We start from the raw sequence: 10,177 nt of genomic DNA, 5'->3' as shown, positions 1-10,177 counted from the left end.
GAGGGAGAGAGGCGATTGCGAAACCGGACCCAACCAATCAGGCTTCGGGCTACCTCAGAGTTGAAGCGGCCCCTTTAATCGGATTGGCAGCTATCGTGACCAATAGAAGATCGCGTTGCCAGGGACTGCCATCCCCAGGCGTCAATCCGAGACCTAGGTGCTTGGAGTGGCAGGTTCTGAAGCCAATCATATGCATCGCCTCCTGTTTTTTTTCTTGTGTAAAAGAAGTAGGCGGGATGGTTGAAGGTGTTCGGGATTCTTTTGCATTTTTTTATCCTTGCCTGTACCCCACACCCCTTCAAAGGCAACTTTTGAAGTAACTTTCAATATAGAAGTGTTCCTGGATGTTTCCTATAGGCCCCCAGTCGTAGTGCCTAATGGGGCCTAACTACTGGCGTTAGGAGGTCTAGATTCAGGTAGAACAATCTAGAGTTCGCGGTGGACCGAGGAGACGGCCAAGTTTGCTGCTGGTGGTTAAACCAGGGTGGTTAAGACAAAAAGGGGTTGCGAAGAGCTCCGAAAGCACCTCTCCAAGCTGGCTGAACGGACAGAAAAATAGCAAATGCAATTCAATTAAAAAAATAAATAAATTGCATAAACTGATGCACATTTGGGGCAAAAAAAATCATAATAATCTCAATTTCACATATACTGTTCGCTCATGGGCCTGACCAGGAATGATACCTTGGGGTTGTAATGGATACATTGATTAAGATGGTGATCCAGCGTGTGGCAGCACTGCCTTAGGACTGGACTATGTACTGGACTAAGACATGGGAAACCAGGGCTCAAGTTCCCACTCAGACATGAAGCTCGGAGGATGTCCCTCTGCCAGTTACTGCCTCTCAACCTAATGTATCACATTGGGATGCTATGGAGATTAAATGAGGGAGAACCATGTATGCCACCTTCTTGAGCTCCTTGGGGGGCAAAGGTGAGATCTACATGTCAATGCAATAAATCCATTAAATAAAAAAGGCAAGTTCTATGCTAGGGATGCGGGTGGCGCTGTGGTCTAAACCACTGAGCCTAGGGCTTGCCGATCAGAAGGTTGGTGGTTCGAATCCCCACGACAGGGTGGGCTCCCATTGCTCGGTCCCTGCTCCTGCCCACCTAGCAGTTCGAAAGCATGTCAAAGTGCAAGTAGATAAATAGGTACCACTCTGGCGGGAAGGTAAATGGCATTTGCGCGCGCTGCTTTGGTTCGCCAGAAGCAGCTTAGTCATGCTGGCCACATGACCCGGAAACTGTCTGCAGACAAACGCCAACTCCCTCGGCCTATAGAGTGAGATGAGCACCGCAACCCCAGAGTCGTCCACGACTGGACCTAACGGTCAGGGGTACCTTTCCCTTTCCCTTTATGCTAGGGAACATTAGGGAAGGAATTAGGGGGAGGGCAGGAACTACTGATACCATGCTGCTATACAAATCTATGTGCAACCACATTTGGAATGCATTGTACCATTCTGGTCGCCTCACTTAAAAAAAGCATATTGCAGAGTTGTAAAAGGTTCAGACGAGGGAAACTAGAATGATCATGGGGATGAAGCAATTCCCTTATGAGGAAAAGTTGCAGCGTTTTTCACTTGGGGAGAAAAGGCCAGTGAGAGGCAGCATGACAAAAGTTTATAAAATTATGCAGGGTGTGGAAAAAGTGGATAGTGAACAGTTTTTTCTCTTTCATAAAATAAGAATTTGTCAACATCTAATGAAGCTGGACCAAGGGACGCGGGTGGCGCTGTGGCTTAAACCACAGAACCTAGGACTTGCCGATCAGAAGGTCGTGGTTCGAATCCCCATGACGGGGTGAGCTCCCGTTGCTCAGTCCCTGCTCCTGCCCACCTAGCAGTTCGAAAGCATGTCAAAGTGCAAGTAGATAAATAGGTACCGCTCCGGCGGGAAGGTAAACGGCGTTTCCGTGCGCTGCTCTGGTTCACCAGAAGCGGCTTAGTCATGCTAGCCACATGACCCGGAGGCTGTACGCCAGCTCCTTTGGCCAGTAAAGCGAGATGAGCGCCGCAACCCCAGAGTCAGTCACGACTGGACCTAATGGTCAGGGGTCCCTTTACCATTTAATGAAGCTGGACCAGGGGTGCCAACTTAAATAAAATAATCACAAGACGCAGCACACACACACACACCCATTTGAATAGCAATGCCCATCAACTTGAGGGGGGGATACCCTTCAAATATTTTATGAGGGAGAAGGGATCTTGGCGGAACTTCAAGCTCCGGCGAGGGGGGCGGAGAGGAGGCGGGGGCATGGCTGGCATGCGTCCCGGGGGCATGACGTGCCCCCCGCAGGGGCATGGTGCGTGTCCTGGGGGTGTGGTGTGCCACCTGCGGGGTGTGGCACCCAGCAAGGGAGGGGGTAGCCACAATGGTACCCCACCGGGATCGTGCCTCCAGGGGCAGTGCGCTCCCCACCCCACCCCTGTTTCTCCGCCAGTGCTTGAATATCTCAGGGCATGTCATCTAATCCTGTATCAATCACTGAAGGGGTTAAAAAAGGGTGTATTTGTGATTAATTGTATTTAAATAATTTAGTCCGCTGTTGCATAATTTATGAACTGCATCCACCTATATTGGCAGGTGTTAGATAGTAAATTCTCCTGGCATCAGGACACTTCGCAGGGAGGATATTTCTTTTAATTTAAAATCTACTATTCTTCTGCATACCTAGGAGATTCCCCAAGTATGTAAGACCCACACCCTTATTTTGGGGAGAGGTGGAAGACTGTTGCACTTCCAGACTAATTGGCACTCAACCGAGTTCCTCTAGGAAGGAATGATGGATGCCGTCCTTAAGATTGCTACAGGATTTTCAAAGCCTCCAAGCAAGTCTGAATTAGAAAAAGTAGCATCTATTTGGAAATGAGTGATGCTTTTTTCTCATGCCTGGGCTTTACTGAGTGCCACGCCTGTTCTTTACTCCAAAAGCTGTGAGGGTTTTTGACAGCTTGGTGGAGGCTGGAGCACATTTCCAAGGAGTTCATTAACCGCAGGACAAAAACCCACACCCATAATTATTAGGGCATTTATAAAACATTCTCCATAATACACATAATAGTAAGGAAAGGTACCCTGTGATTCATAGTAAACAAATCTAGCTATTAAGCAAGATTCTTAGACTGAGGCAGGGCTGGAGGGTTGGGGGAGAGAAAGCTTCAACTGTTTTCAAGAGGCTGCTTGATAGATCAGAACTTGCCAGCAGGGAAACCAAGCCAAGCACATGGAATAATAGAGAGCATATTGTTTTTTGCAAGTTCAGTTTTGCAGTCAGAATGGGGTGAAACATGTGACCATATATATCCTGCAAGTTTTGGATTACACTTCATGCATCTGATAAATGTTGGGCTTGTCACCTGCACTGTAGCAAGCCACTTTGGTGACTGATGCCCACTGGAGCAGGGAGTTCAACAGAGGAGGAGGCTGATAGGTAGTGCCCTCCCTTGGATTTGTTTGTAAGTAAGAAGGCAGGCAGGTGGAGGCTGGATGAGGTGAGGAAGTTACTGAGGTAGTGCCCCATTTGCCCCAACAGACCAGCTTCCACTGATAAACAATATCCCCAAATTCCAGTCCTCCAAACTTTTTTTCTTTCTGGGAAAAAATCCCACCTAGAAAGATCTCAAGAAATGAGTTGAATTGTGCCACAGAGATGCCTCTTCATTGGTCTAAATGGAGGGCACATTATTAGCCTAGGGGACACATTCCCTTCTAGGCAACATGCCTGTGGGGGGTGGGTTCAGAGGCAAAGGGGGGTGGAGCAACAAATTTAAATTGTACCTTTGTACAGTGGCCTAGTTTCTATGCACCATCTGCCTCTATTCTCCATCCAGACAAGCAAGAGGCAACAGCAGAGCTCAAAGGCACAGTCCAGCCAGGGTGCAAAGAAGGGTGAGCATAGCTTAAGAGAGTTTCAAGGACCAGATACAGAGGACTAGAGGGTCACATTTGGAACCTGGACCTGAGGTTCTCCACCTTTGGTCTGGGACCCCTTCAGGTTATTTGATCAAGTTACAGAACCATTCTCTCCTTCCTACCTTCCTTTAGAATGGATGGGGGCTATGCAACTCAGTTCACAAAACAGACCCCTGATGAGCTGCAGGGAGGCTGCTGTTCTGCCTCCTCTAGTTGGTTTACTGGGTGCTGTCACTTTTGCTCATCATCTTGAGCTGCATCTCATGGGGTATCTTTGGTGGTCCTCTACGAGGTCTCTTTTGTATTTATTAATCACAGTGGCAGTAACACTAGTATTAGCAGATGGAACATCCGGGAGGGTGGTGAGCAGGGATCACCATCATGGCAGTTCCAGTAATTCCCTCTTTTTGCCACCAGGCTCCTATGGCTGAGTGATGAGGGAGCCAGCTATGAAATATCTGTCCTGGTGAGAAGACTTCACACCCTCTGAACTGCACTTAAGCTTACTTGCTGTGGCCCACTTGGAGAACAGTACGTAAGAAAATAACATAAAAAGAGCCTGCTGGATCAGGCCAATAGCTCATCTAGTTGAACATCCTGTTCTTACAGTGGCCACCCAGATGCCTGTGGAAATCCAGGTGCACTGTTCTCCTCCTGCAGCTTCCAGCGACTGATATTCAGAAGCATTACTTCTTCTGACAGTGGAGGCAGAGCATAGCCATTGTGGCTAGTAGCCACTGATAGCCGCATCCTCCATGAATTTGTCCAATCCGCCTTTAAAGCCATCCAAGTTGGTGGCCATCACTGCTTCCGGAGGGAGCGAGTTCCATAGTTTAACCATGTACTGCATGAAGCATTACTGTTTTGTCTACATCTTCCAACATTCATCTTCGCTGGTTATCTCTAGTGTCATGAGAGAGGGAAAGAGATGTTTTCTCTGTCCACTTTCTCCAAGCCATGGTTACACAATCAACTGCTGTGGCTGCATAGTGTGGGACTAGACCTGGGAGATCAGGGCCCACTCAGCCATGAAGCTCATTGGATGATCTTGAGCCAGTCTCAGTCTCTCAGCCTAACCTACCTCACAGGATTGTTGTGAGGATTAAATGGGAGGAGGAGGAGAACTATGTATGCCACCTTGAGCTCCTTGAAGGAAAGGTGAGATATAAATATATTAAATAATATACTGGAGGCAGAAGAGTTGAAATACAAGCAAAGGGTGGTCTCCCAAGCACCTGGGTGAAGAATTAAGTTCAGGGGCACCTATAATGCCCACAAAACCTTCCTTAATAGGCAGCCACTTTATTAATGCATTCCACGACTCCTTTCGTGGCTCACCTGGGGTCTGGGGCCTGATCCAGGGCACCAAGCATATTTTCCTGGACCAGCAGTGGTGGTGGCTACAAAAAAGAAAACCATGGTAAACCAAACACTGTGCAGGGGTGTATTGAGAGGTTTAAAACTGTCTGCTGAACCCAGCACCCTGAACGGGTTGTCCTGGATGTGCATGTAACAGTGCAGGGGGGCTGCACCCACTGCTGGCATACTGTTCCCAGAGGGTTGGCCAAGAGTGGTTGTGACTCCTTTGGCCGAAAACAGCTAGCTACCCCCATTTCAGATGCTCTCAGGTACCCCTTCACCCAAAGCTATGCAGGAGCATGTACATCTTAAATGTAACTTCTGTATGGGATAATGGATTAACCTGAGGTAGTATAACCTCTCAACTGTCATTCCAGTGACCTCTTTAAAAAACCAAAAAAACCTCTCCCCATCCATGCAAGTAGCAGTTTGGGAAGAGAAGTGCATTTTGCAGAGAATAGCATTATTCAGAGACTCCTGTTGCACATTTTCCAGTTGGAATCGATAAATATGTAGAGAATTTTGTTTCTCCTTCCTTATTAAACCTAGAGTTCCAACTTGTATATAACTGTCTTGAGAGCACTGGGGTTTGTTTTTTTGTTTGTTCATGGGGGGGGGGGGGTTGGGGGGGGTAAAAACCAAACACATTTCCATGCTGACACTTACCTTGTGGAATGATTTTCCCATAGAGATCAGGTGAGCTCCAATGATAATTATTCCTGCCAATAACTGAAAATGTACCTTTTTACCAAAGCATTTTCCTGTGCATTAACACCAGTTCTTGCTATTCCTGATAGTTTGATATTGTTTTATTGTGGTTGATATGTTAACCTGGTTTTATTGAATTAGTTTTATTGTGATGTTTCATTTGTAAACCACCTTGGTATTTCTTCTCAAAATGAAAGATGGTGTAAATATTATTATTATTATTATTATTATTATTGATTTATTTATACCCCACCCATCTGGCTGGGTTTCCCCAGCCACTCTGGGTGGCTTCCAACAAAAGGTTAAAAATACATTCTTATAAGAACCACCACCATTGTCTTCTAAACCCAACCACTTTCCTGCTCTGTTTTGCACCTGTGACAGACCATTTTGTTCTTTTAAGGGTGATGGGCCTGATGGTGGAGTGAGGTTGCTGATACAGTACCTTGCAAATTACCGTATTTTTCCATGTATGAGACTAGGTTTTTTCCCCTTAGAAATAATGTCAAAAATTAGGGGGCGTCTTATACACGGTTACATCTTCCCCCATTTGCTTAAATCTGAGTTCCCAAAAATAGGGGGCGTCTTAGACATGGAGGCGTCTTATAGACGAAAAAATACGATATGTTTTTTAGGTAAAATATTCTGGGCAGTTGCATCTCTGGGGATAGAAGAATGGCATGTTTCAAGTTCACTTTGAGGCTCTCAATCTCTGATGCTGCACCAGAATGCCAATGTGTACTTTTAACAGTGAAGCCAGATGCCTTTGTGAAAGCTAAACATGGTGTTATATTGGCTGTCGTTTGATGTTTGTAACCAGACCAGAAATTGGCATGAACAGCAGCAGACTCTGGTAATTGCACCCTACCACTCCTACTTCTTTTCTGACCCTCTCTAGCAAGTTATTGTATGACAGGAACCTTGATGATTCAATCACTGAAACGATGATAATGGCAACAAAAAGGTCCCTGGATGCAGAGTTCCCAACATAAGACCCTTATCTGAACTTCCCAAGTCAGGCTTCCTGGGTCAAATATAGATATGTAAATTTGGGATGAGTAGAACAATAGCATCTCATTCCAGGTGTCCTGGCAGGCCAGGAAATCCCATGCAGAATATTTGCTGCCTAGTAGGAAATCTGTTCAAGAGGTTATCTTGAAGAAATACTCACACACCCTGCCTTGTGCACACCCAGAGCAGTCCCAAGACTTTTTGGCACCTGAGCTGACCCCCCAAATGGCACCCCCTCTCCCTGCCAGGGAAGAAGGTGCCAGGGAAGATCTACACCAGGAACAAGGGGGTATCAGGTGTGCGTGCAGGAGCCAGGCCCTGTGACCAATAGGACTTTGCAGGACTGGGGCCTTCCTAAGTTTGTCCTGAAGAGGCAAGGCGTGGCCTCACAGGTGAGGCCGATTGGTAACTCACAGCACCTGGTGGCAAGAGCTGGGAAGGGATATAAGGTCAGCATTTTCCTTCGGCTCTTTGCCACAGCAACACACTTCCTGCCTTGCTGAGTTTGGTTTCTTGCTTCCTGATTCTTGAACCTTGGCTTCTTTACTCCCAGCTTCTTGATCCTTGGACCCTTGACTTCATGACTCCCTGCTTCCTGACCCTCGGACTCTTGGCTTCCTGTCTCCTGGCTTCTGGACCCCCGTTCTTGCTCCCACCCTGCCACCTTGCCCCCGGTCCTGACGTCCCCTGCCGGGACTTCGATCGCCCGTGAACCAGACCGTGACAGGGGGAGGGCAAGAAAGATCAAAATCAGGATCTGCTACTTCTATGGAACCTGCCACCTGAGGTGGTCATTTCACCTTGCCTCATAGGTGGGCTGGCCCTGTGCACACCCACATACATATCAGCAAACCCCTCATCGTCCCTCACTTGTACATGCCCAACTAGAGATTCCCAGACCCCTTCAACTTTCCATGCAACACCACACTGATGTCAGTGCTGGATCAAGAAGCCTGGTTAGGATTCCATTGGCTGGCAGCATGAAAGTTCAGAGAGATCTCCCAAAGAACTGAAATCACAAAGGCACCAAATTCCTGATCCTGCTTCTAGTCTTGGTCTCTCACATCCTCACACCCAGATAGCTGCAGGAATAGTTCATCTTAGCCTGGATAGGTAACGTTTTGTCAACTATGGAATCCTGTAAGCCCTCCACTTTATTTTCCTCTAAAAGTGTAGTAACTCTTTTTTCCTTTAGACTAGGAGTTTAAATGAGTTGTGATATTAGTTAAATGCTCCTGTGCTTTTTAATATAAATGCTGCACCACACTATTTTCTTATCAATTCCTTTGTTATTTCTTTAAAATAACTACTACTCCATGGAATAGTTCTGGGTAAGAGTACATTTCTGGGTACAGGATACTTCAGCTATGTTCTTAGAGCAATAGACTCCAGCAAAGATCTGACCTTTCATGCAAGGTGCTGTGTGTAAATGCATGCAGACATGGGTTCTTAGACGCACATGTAGCAAATGGTTGTAATGATACCTGTGGTGGCAGCAAAGCAAATTGGGGTGTCATGTGTTCTCCTTACAAATTAAGGATGTCCATTTAAAACCATTGCCACACAGTTTTCTCATGCACACTACTTGTATGGGATGGAAATCTGACAACATCATGGCAGATGGTGTTCATCTTCTAGCCTTGGGTGGAAATAATCCACCAAGAAAAAAAATGTACACAGCTCTTCAGACAGACTTTGGAGCAAATGGAGTAACAAACCCAGACTCAGGGCTTGTATGTGCCTTTTCTGGGAAAGAGGCATAACTTACTCAATGGTGTCAGCCACATATCTGTTGCTTGCCAATTTTTTTGAACTGCCAAGTTTAAATAGATGGAGCATTTAGTTAAACACGCTTCCAAATAAAGCCTGTTAAATCATTCATTTGATCCTCGCCTAGCCTAATAAGTAATAATATTCATATTTATTATACACCTCATCATATAGATTTTCTAAGTGATGTACAATTAAAGTTAAGAAAAACAACAACTTTTAAATAGGCATATAACCTTTTACTTTGTCATCTATTCTTCCTGGTGCAAGCATTCTTGTGGAACAGACACACAATTCTCTGTATTAATGCTTTCCACTCCAGAAGGTTAGGTTCCTCTCCCACTGCCCCAAATTTTGGCCATAGGGTCTTATTAGGTTTTGTATTTTATCTATTGACAGCTGTATTTTGCGTTGATTATAGTATTATTTTGTCTAGTGTGTGTGTGTAAAGTCTTGTGAACTGTACATTGTACTCACTGTCTAGCACAGTGTGCAAAGTCAGTGTACACAATGAAAGAAGCAAAATTTTAAGGTGACTAGCACAGAAACCCATGGATCTACCTTTCTGAAATATGGTAGGGTTAATCCCCTCTTGGCTGGCTATGGTATCTATAATGGTATGGGGTTGCTCGTGCGTAAGTTGCCACCTCTCCTGGCTATGTTGCCTTGTTAAACCTTTCTGTCTGGACAGCCCTTCAATTCGTGGCTGCCTCAGTCGCTAGCAGAATCCGTCAGTGGGCGTTTCTTAAACCTTTTCCAACATAAAAGTTGTTTGACACCCAGTCTCCTCCTACTTTCTCTGCGCGGAAGTCTTCTGCACAGGGAGGGCGTGGGTAGCGGAGGACCAGTGCTCTCCCCGCTGGTGTCCGGTGAAGAGTCTGGGAGCCCTCTCTCCGATTCCCCCATCTGCCCCTCCTTATTCCTGGTGTTGCACTGAATTGCTTCCCCATCTGCTGAGCTGCCTCTCTCCCTGCTGGGCCCTTCTCCAGCATCATTAGAGAGCCTCCCCTCCACCTCTAGCTCCGATGTCAGTTCCCTGACAGTATCAGTCGGTTCCATGCACCTGTGTGGGGAAGAAGAAAATAAGGTGTTGCTATTTTACGTTCCCAAACTTAGGTCAGTGGGAGGACTTAAACTTCAGTTTTACAAATATTGCTTCTGATTCAGGGTCTGAGGTGAGGCTATGACCTGGGAAGCCAGAGTTCAAATCCCCACTTGGCCATGAAGCTCACTGGGCCAATCACAGTCTCTGAGCCTAACCTGCCTCAAAGGGTTGTTGTGAGGATAAAATGAAGAGGAAGAGAACCATGTATGCCACCTTGAGCTCCTTGGGGGAAAGGTGGGATATAAATGCAATAAATGAATAAAAATTAATAGACCCGGGGGGGGGGGGCGACCCAGCAGCACA

At 46.4% G+C, this 10,177-nt stretch overlaps 1 long non-coding RNA gene across 1 annotated transcript in view; it reads left to right on the top strand.

Moving 5' to 3' along the window:
- Window positions 1-121: 121 nt before the first annotated feature.
- The window catches only part of LOC308483351, a 40,076-nt gene continuing 30,020 nt past the window's right edge, over window positions 122-10,177 (top strand). The window contains exons 1-2 of the long non-coding RNA XR_013989646.1: window positions 122-416; window positions 4,339-4,452. This is a non-coding gene — a long non-coding RNA (uncharacterized lncRNA). The remainder of the gene's footprint in view (window positions 417-4,338; window positions 4,453-10,177) is intronic.

Source organism: Podarcis pityusensis (genome assembly GCF_964106645.2).
Source record: "Podarcis pityusensis genome assembly, chromosome: 8".
In the NCBI taxonomy this organism is placed as follows: Eukaryota; Metazoa; Chordata; class Lepidosauria; order Squamata; family Lacertidae; genus Podarcis; species Podarcis pityusensis.
The sequence above is the reverse complement of the archived record's forward strand: the minus strand, read 5'-3'. Positions and strand labels throughout refer to the sequence as shown.